General features: G+C 34.8%; 1 long non-coding RNA gene across 2 annotated transcripts in view; it reads right to left on the bottom strand.

Moving 5' to 3' along the window:
* Positions 1-3,954: 3,954 nt before the first annotated feature.
* The window catches only part of LOC144974706 (uncharacterized), a 5,882-nt gene continuing 332 nt past the window's right edge, over positions 3,955-9,504 (bottom strand). Inside the window, exons 1-2 of one of the 2 annotated variants that reach the window (XR_013645797.1) lie at positions 8,730-9,504; positions 3,955-4,189 (exon numbers count right to left, since the gene is read on the bottom strand). The exon at positions 8,730-9,504 is cut by the window's right edge and continues 332 nt beyond it. This is a non-coding gene — a long non-coding RNA (uncharacterized LOC144974706). Of the gene's footprint in view, positions 4,190-7,934; positions 8,395-8,729 lie in introns of those variants that run through there. The other variant, XR_013645798.1, reaches the window with a different exon arrangement.

The following is a 9,504-nucleotide window of genomic DNA, read 5'->3' as shown; positions in this document are numbered from 1 at the left end:
CCCATAATGGGCAGGGAAGCACTTACTGTGTCATTTCCAGGATGGGGTTCCTGACCTCCCATAATGGGCCGGAGGCACTTACTGTGTCATTTCCAGGATGGGGTTCCTGACCTCCCATAATGGGCAGGGAAGCACTTACTGTGTCATTTCCAGGATGGGGTTCCTGACCTCCCATAATGGGCAGGGAGGCACTTACTGTGTCATTTCCAGGATGGGGTTCCTGACCTCCCATAATGGGCAGGGAGGCACTTACTGTGTCATTTCCAGAGTGGGGTTCCGACCTCCCATAGTGGGCAGGGAGGCACTTACTGTGTCATTTCTAGGGTGGGGTTCCTGACCTCCCATAGTGGGCAGGGAGGCACTTACTGTGTCATTTCCAGGGTGGGGTTCCCGACCTCCCATAGTGGGCAGGAAGGCACTTAATGTGTCATTTCCAGGGTGGGGTTCCTGACCGTCCATAGTGGTCAGGGAGGCACTTACTGTGTCATTTCTTGGGATGGGATTTTTTTTTTTATCCCTTATGTGGTGTAATTCCTTCCACATCATAATGTCATCCTTTGTTCCTGACTCATATCAGAGATTTAACTTTAATTCTGGAGAGTTATCATTAATGATGCCATGTACACTGAATGCCAAGCATCATTAATGATACTCTCTCGCTTAAAGTTAAATCTGTGATTTTAATCCGATTAACAAAGGATGACATTATGATGTGGAAGGAATTACACCACATAAGGGATAAAAAAAAAAAAAATCCCACCCCAAGAAATATATATATATATAATCTTTACAATTAATATAAAGGTACTGTTACATTGAATTAGAATAATTACGACTGAATTGCATCCTATTTGGAGAGCCTTGAGCTCATACTGATGGATATGATAACAAATATAAATGTTTAATGCTATTATTATTATCATTATTATTATTATTTTCATTATTATTATTATTGTTATTCTTATTATTAATATTATTAATAATGATGATAATATATAATATAATTGAAGAATTAAATATATGTATTGAAATCGTGTTTAAAACTAATAGTATGTTTAATTGTGTCAATAATTCGAAATGAATGTGTTTGAGGTGTTCAACATTTGACATCAGAATTTGATTTTGTAATAGATATTATTTTAATTTTCGATTCCAGTGTTGGAGAGAAATCAACATTATTATTTGTACTCGATATATTTTCATATTTTATATATCGCTGATTATTGTTGTTATTATTATTATTATTATTATTATTATTATTATTATTATTATTATTATTATTATTATAGTAGTTATTAGTAGTAGTAGTAGTAGTAGTAATATTTTTTTAAATTATTATTATTGTTATTATGATTATTGTTATTATTATTATTATTATTATTATTATTATTATTAAATATGTTAATGTAAACAAAAGCTGGGAAATATTTCAGCACCAAATTACCTGTTTTCCGTCTGTAGACAATGTAAATATAATTAGCCTAGGCCTATGCCAAGTCTCTGATAAATATTTATAATCCATGTTACCACGACTTTCATTTTATGTTTGTTTTATTTTGGATTTTGTTGTTTTTGTTGTCATTGTTGTTGTTGTTGTTGTTGTTGTTTCGACACTGTTCAACCTCAGGTCGTATAATAAAATGAGATATTTCTTTATGATTTGATATTATTTTGTGTTTGTTCGTTTGTGTATGTTCTCTTAACTATAGCGTCGTCTCTCAAAGAAAATTGTGTATATATGTTTGTGTATATATATATATATATATATATATATATATATATATATATATATATATATATATATATATCGCCTTTCTAGCGTCATGTCTCGTCGTACATGTTAAGTGTTGCAGTTAATTAAGCACCCCTTGTAGAGCACTTTTAGTGGATATTGTGCTATATAATTCTTTTGTTTGATTTGGGTTTTTTAAAGGTTGTTCTATGACTCATTAGAAATGTGTGCCTTTGCGTGATTTGGCCACAAAAAAAGAAATCTTCATCAATGAAAGAATATATAGTCAGATAGGTCGTAATGATTTTCTACAATATATTTTATATAGCCTTGACCTTGGAATGATAAGTAACTACGAGGTGTGTTTCATAATTAACTCACTCAACCTTAACACCAACTATATCCGTAGTTTACCCGGGTTCCTTTTACCCCATTCCTATTTATTACAATTTTCTGAGACAAATTATAGGCGTAGCATCAAAGCTAATGTTTTCCATTTTTACATGTTAATAGTTGTTGAATGAAACTATATGCACATGCTCATTTTTAATACATTTTTTTCCAATTTTGAACAGTAGCAAAAATCTCTAGGATTGAGTGAGTTAAGTTTTCCTCTTCTATAATTTCGTGAATAAGCAACCTACAATTACAACTATCAAAATTTGAGACAACCTGACATTTTATCTAAGAAATCTTGATGCCAAATTTCGAGTATTTTGATGCTTGTCGTGTCATAGAGCTGTGACATAACAAGTTTGTTATACTTTTGCTCCTTGTCCAAGCTTAATCAATGGAAAATGGTGAATGTTGGGTACACCGAATGCAGACGTGTGTGGAACATAGCGGTTCGCAGTTCTTTTTTTTTCTTTTGTTTAAAACCTCAGGGTTGGGAGACATCCAATGTTTGTCATCACTTTGCCAGTTTATTTTTCTCTTCTTCTTATACAAACATCATACACACTAAACAAAGGCTTATGGGAATATTGACCTAAGAGTCTAAGAGTTATTTTTATTTTTGACATAACGGTTCTTATGTTCAATAGGTTATTTAATAAAGTTCCATTTGATACAAGATTATTCATATTATGTATATTATGTGAGTACAGCGCGACAGGGAAGCTTAATTCTGAAACATGCTACGGACAATATTTTGCTTTAGTTTATGACAATGATCCCATTACAATCTGGCATAGCAGTTTTTTGCATTGCTTGCTGACGCATAATATCACTGATTTGCATTGCGCGCAACAATTTTTTGCAAATTTTGCTGCTTTTAGCTTGCAAAATTTTGGATTTTAACATTTTCGTTGCAAAAAACCACCATGCCATTACAATATGGGTTATCAGATATAAATATATTGTTTTTTAAAGTCCACTTCTTCGACTTAACCCATTGTTCTTTCTTCCTAACATTTTTTAACATCCTTTCAATTGTAATTTATTTACTTGATGACAAATTGAAATGGCCAAGTAGAATATTTTATTTCTGCCCTTTCGCCACCAAACTCAGCCATACATTGAGATTTTTAAAAAGAGAAGACAAAAAATAATAAATCACCATTCCACATCCATCCTTCTTCTTCTTCTTCTTCTTCTTCTTCTTCTTCTTCTTCTTCTTCTTCTTCTTCTTCTTTTTCTTTTTCTTCTTCTTCTTCTTCTTCTTCTTTTCTTCTTCTTCTTCTTCTTCTTCTTCTTCTTCTTCTTCTTCTTCTTCTTCTTCTTCTTCTTCTCTTCTTCTTCTTCTTCTTCTTCTTCTTTCTTCTTCTTCTTCTTCTTCTTTTTCTTCTTCTTCTTCTTCTTCTTCTTCTTCTTCTTCTTCTTCTTCTTCTTCTTCTTCTTCTTCTTCTTCTTCTTCTTCTTCTTCTTCTTCTTCTTCTTCTTCTTCTTCTTCTTCTTCTTCATTCTTCTTCCTGCCCTTGCTGCAGACCACGTGTGTTGCTGCTTTAATTGTAAATCTATAACCTTTTGACTATTCCATTTTCTTTCTTTTTACTTGCGCTGAAATGACCTAAATGTGTCGCAAGTGTCGTAAAACCCTTTAAAACAAACAAACATCTTTTAAATATTCCCCGTACAAAATAAATAACAATAGGAAATTGAATGGGAGCGTCAATTTAATCACAGAGACAGATAATGTGGATGTTTCGGGTTTCCCTTTTATCAACAAAACACGATGAATGAAATCTTGCAGAAACTGACTCAAATCAATAATAGTAGAAGAGGTGGTGGTAGTAGTTGTTGTGGCCGTAGTAGTTGTAGTATTGGTGGCAGTGGTAGTAGTTTTTGTGGTGGTGGTAGTAGTAGTGGCAGTCGTTGTAGTTGTTGTTGTGGTGGTGGTGGCAGAGCAGAAGTAATTGTTGTTTTTGTGTTTGTTGAAGCTGCATGATTAGCAGCAAAGATGGTGGTACAATGGAAGAAGTAGTTTTGAAATAACAGCATCAGCACCCGGGACATGGCCTGTGAAGGGAAAAGATGGGGTTGGGGGGGGGGGGGGGGAGAGAGGTTTAAAATATATATACAGCAGATAAGTTTCAAAATCCATATTAATATAAGGTGCAATCGTGCTCTGTGTAAAATCTCGAGATAGAAAAACAAATTGGAACTTTAAGAATGTTGCATCCGAAACTCTTATTGCATTGGATTACATATAAATCGTTTCCATTGTATTTCCCTCCATGTCAATTTCGATAAGGCACAACTAGATTTTCGTATCAGTATCAGGTCAGCTAGATAATATTTACATTCGCACTTTTTATTGCCATAAAGGTAGTGATGACATGTGTGTGTGTGTGTGTGTGTGTGTATACAAGATAACAACCAGAACCTAAAATACCCTAGTCGCCACCTCATTCCTTTGATCTTTTTATCGGAGTTTTCCGATTTTTACTACGTGGTCGCTGACAAAGAACGGTACTTCACGTTTATTCGAATACATTTCAGTATCGAAACTGAAATGGAATAGAGCAGTAAAGTTAGGTGCCCCAAACGTAAACAAAGGTCGAGAAGCAGTGGCAAACCACATGTTCCTGTCTTGACAGCTCACGTTCCAATGTAAATAATAGAAAAAAATAACCTTTAAAATTTGGCTGTTAGGTGGCAAAAGAAACACATATTCATAAATACTCGATCATGCATCAAATAATGTCTAGATATGGATATTTTATGGAACAAAAGGTAAAATTTTCTAAAATTTATCAAAAGTTACATTCTATCTATTTTTAGACCAGAGCAAATTATTGCGCTGGTGTGAACAAAACGAGAATTATTCGGAGCCTGATTTTCATAATAATTTAGCCTTATATTATTATTTCTGCAACTGTTAGATTTTATGTAAACATATTTTCAATACTGAAAGTGTATTGCCTACAACTCAAACTACAAAATTGGGAGACCTATATTGTGCGTAAATTATTCCGGTCCCTAACGGTAATCACTAGCAACTTGTTATTGTTTACGTTTGGGGCAGCTAACTTTACTGTTCTATACTTCTTACGTCAGTTAATTTACGTTGTTTGTTCGGAATTTCCCGGCCCGTGACGTGGTGAGAATACCACGTCACGGGCCGGGAAATTCCGAACAAACAATGTAAATTAACTGACGTAAGAAGTATTCCATTTCAGTTTCGGTATATATATATCTGTAAATGATGTAATATAATGTACAGTCGTGGGATGTAAACTATGGATGTGGAATGACACATCACAGACTTTGTAACACATTTGGTCTGGACACATGTGTACCTACTCGCCTAATAAATAAACTTGTAGTGCCATTTCACGTGACAATTTCACTGCTGGTTATCTTCATTTATTTCGATTTTATTTTTTGTTGTTTTTTGTTGTTTTTTTTTTTTTTTGGGGGGGGGGGGGGGGCGGTTCTTTTGTTGTTTTGTTGATTTTTGTTTGATTTTTGTTGTTTTGTTGGGGGTTGTTTGTTTTTTTGTTGTTTTTTTTTTGCGTGAATTGTTTTTGAATTTAAAATGTTTTTAGTTGTCTGTTTTTAGGATTTTGTGTGTGTGTGTGTGTGTGTGTGAGGTCTCTCTCTCTCTCTCTCTCTCTCTCTCTCTCTCTCTCTCTCTTTCTCTCTTTCTCTCTCTCTCTCTCTTTCTATCTCTCTCTCTCTCTCTCTCTCTCTCTCTCTCTCTCTCTCTCTCTCTCTCTCTCTCTCTCTCTCTCTCTCGCTCTCTCTCTTTTATTGGATTGTTTGTTTATTTGGGTTTTTTATTGGGAGGGGGAATGTTTGTTTTGTTTTTGTTTTTAATTTTGGTTTTTTGTTTGTTGATTTGTTGTTTTTTAAATTTGTTTTATTTATTTATTTATTTTTAGGGGGGGGGTACGTTTATGTATGTATGTATGTATGTATGTATGTATATGTATGTATGTATGTTTGTATTTATGTATGTATGTATGTATGTATGTATGTATGTATATGTATGTATCTATGTATTTATGTATGTATGTATGTCGATAGGTAGGTAGGTAGATATATCTGATCCCGATATGAACCATTCCCCTTTGTCTTACGTTTTCTCGTATGCTTTCAATTGTAAATCTATAACTTTTTCTACTATCCCATTTTCTTCCTTTTAACTGGCGCTGAAGTGACCTAAATTATGTGTCGCAGGCGCCGTACAAAAAGCAACAAACAGTCCACCTGTTGTGAGATAGCACTGAAGGAAATAAGTAAGTGTGTGTTTGTTAATTGACACCTGTACCTGGTAACTGGTCATATCTGTTCATTCAAAATCTAACTATGGGCATGTGAATCTATCAGGATGATCTACACCGTGAAACCCATCTATAGCATGGACCTGGTTATAACAGGGGATTTTATAATCCCAGTTTTTTCCTTCCTCTTTGCCTTTGGTAAAATTTATCGGCTATAGCAAGGAGTATTAAAAGCGGAATCGGACATAAAAGGGGCGCGAAAACCCACTCAACATCTCCAAATACAATGCAATTCGTTCAGTTAAGCCTACAGCTAACTGTTAGACCTAGTTCGTGCATACCTCTCTCTCTCTCTCTCTCTCTCTCTCTCTCTCTCTCTCTCTCTCTCTCTCTCTCTCTCTCTCTCTCTCTCTCTCTATCTATCTCTCTATCTCTGTGTGTGTGTGTGTGTGTCTATAGGCTACGTACTACTTACTGTACTACATCATTTTCAGTATTACTAGGGTCTAACACGAAACAAACACACACACACACACACACACACGCACACACACACACACTGCGGTCAGTTTGAAAGTGTTTAAGGGAGCGATAGACAGAGTGAGAGAGAAATTGTGATTTAGGATTATTATTTATTTTTTTGGTTATTTCCCTTGAAATTCGGCTATAACAGGAGTCGGTTTTTACAGAGATTTTAGGCTGGTCCCAACACCACTGGTACTGTTATACATACATACTGGGATTCCACTGTATTTTCTTCGTGCTTATATTATTAAAGTTCATTACTGTCCTTTTGTATTACGAAAAATGTTGGGTTATTTTGGGTTTTTTAAAACTTTTTAATAGTTTTTATGGAGAGAATCAACCATTAGCTCTCTCCTTACCAGCCATTTTCAGAATTATCCCCGAATCTTCACACCCACTCAATACCAAAAAAAAAAAATTATTATTTTCTTACCCAGAGAAGCGACAAGTACATTCTATAGTCTATACATAATATTGTTCTGCAAATTGAATTCTACAACACAGTGCCAAGTTTTTATAACTATAGCAACGATTGTTCTTCAAATGTTGTGATGTACAAGAGAAATCAGAATGATAAAATTGTTGGTTGCATCGTAAGAAATGTGACGATTTTCCTGTGGAGAGGGTTAAAACCCGGTGACTGCAGGCCATGTGTTATTGTGTGCTTCTACTACTTCATGGGACACATGCGACATGAGGAATATAAAAACCATTGAAAACATTCAGAGAGCAGCTGCACAAATCGCAACACAATGGACAAAGGCTTTGCAAGCGGTCTCTATGGAAACGTTATCATCTTGAGATTTCAAAATGAATGTATATCAAATTTACTCCCAAATCTAAATAATAGGTAAACAACACAATGAAATCTTTTTTTCAAATTATATGGTTGGGGATCAAAATTATTTCGAACAACCAATGTATATTTACATCATCGAGCATAGAATTACTGGCAAATCTTAAAGTTATAAAACTATTTTTACAAACTGATATACGAATAACTTGCAAACCTTTTATTTCAGGCTAATTCTATCATCCATTGATTCAAATGAAAACGAAGAGAATCTGCAAGGTCGTAATACTCAGTCCTCTTTGACGTTTGACTTTCATTGCGAGTATAATTTATTCTACGCAATTCTATCATATCCACGACATAAATTGGTGACGTTGTCAATCTCTCTTGATACTATCAACTAATGATAATCTCATCCGCAACAAAAAAAAAAATGACAACGTAATTTTCAACCTCTCTTGATACTATCAAGTAATGATAATCTTTCTAATCTATTCTTTTTAACAATAGGGTTGGGGATCAACATTGTCCAGCAAAGTCAATGTTTAGTCTTTATCATTGACACAGAATTTTCGGAAAATCTAAAAATAAAATACAGTCGTATAATAAATATAATAGATGGCCGCCTGTTTACATAGCTTTTATTTCTCCGCAAATATGGCGGGATCTCCACGAGCCTTTTAAAAAAGGATAACGTTTTTCGTTGGGTTTTTTTTTTATGTTTTTTTTTTTTAGAAGGAAAAAGGAAGGGGGGGGGGGGGGGGTAGATAGATATTTGTGATTTTTTTTGTTTGCTTTGTTTAGCTTTTGTTTTGTTTTGTGCTTTTGTTTTTTGTTTGTTTTGTTTTGTTTTTTACTTCTATTTGTTTGTTTGTATGTGTGTTTATTTTTTGTCGCGAACTGCACAGCTTGTTGATTAAGATAGCTTACATTAACAATTATTAAATGTTATATCGATAGAAATAATAATAAAACAGGAACAACATAAACCCACTTAACACAAACCTCTTACCTTCCGTTTCTGAATGAGTGGATGCTACAAAGTCCCAACCTTGCATATATTTGAAGTAGGTGATGATGATGATAACATGTTTATGCGTACACATGAAAAATGGAACAAAAACTAAAATCGGGAAATTCCATGAAAGCGTGGGAAATGATTCGAGAAATGGGAGGGGCAGAACCAAAGAAACCACGACTCCCATCCGGGAATGCAAGCAAAGATGTTGACAAACTCAACACGTTTTACTGCCGCTTCGATGCGTGTCTACCAACAATCGACACGGAATCAACTTCAACAATCAACAGAAAGCCACTTCCATAACTAGAAGAAAAAGTTGTGGCGGAATTATTTACACATTGTACGGAACGGAAAGCACCCGGTCCAGACAACATACACAGTCTCATATTGAAATACTCCCACAACCAACTGGCGGTGCCTTTCACACAAATATTCTAACATTCCATCGATGAACAGTCTGTACCAGTGCTATGGAAAACGTCCGTGATCGTGTCGATACCGAAGAAGTGCTGAACGGTGGTGTCTGGTGGAGTTCAAAGACTACCGACCGATTGCCCTAACATCAATGGGCACGATCTATATTAAATTTCCATGTGCTCGAGGTCATTGGTCACATTACAAAATGTGCTCAAAGTGACCCACGCATAGTGAAAAGTGTTCACAAATTTTTAAATCCCTAACATCACGATTGGCCATTTTATTCAACTTGACACATGGGTATGTTTATAACATTTGTGCAGCGTGTTTACATTTTGTTAAGAAATAT

This window comes from Berghia stephanieae, chromosome 6 (assembly GCF_034508935.2).
Source record: "Berghia stephanieae isolate SIO BIC M18660-M18661 chromosome 6, UCSD_Bste_1.3, whole genome shotgun sequence".
Classification (NCBI taxonomy): domain Eukaryota; kingdom Metazoa; phylum Mollusca; class Gastropoda; order Nudibranchia; family Aeolidiidae; genus Berghia; species Berghia stephanieae.
This window is presented reverse-complemented; position numbering and strand designations above follow the sequence as displayed.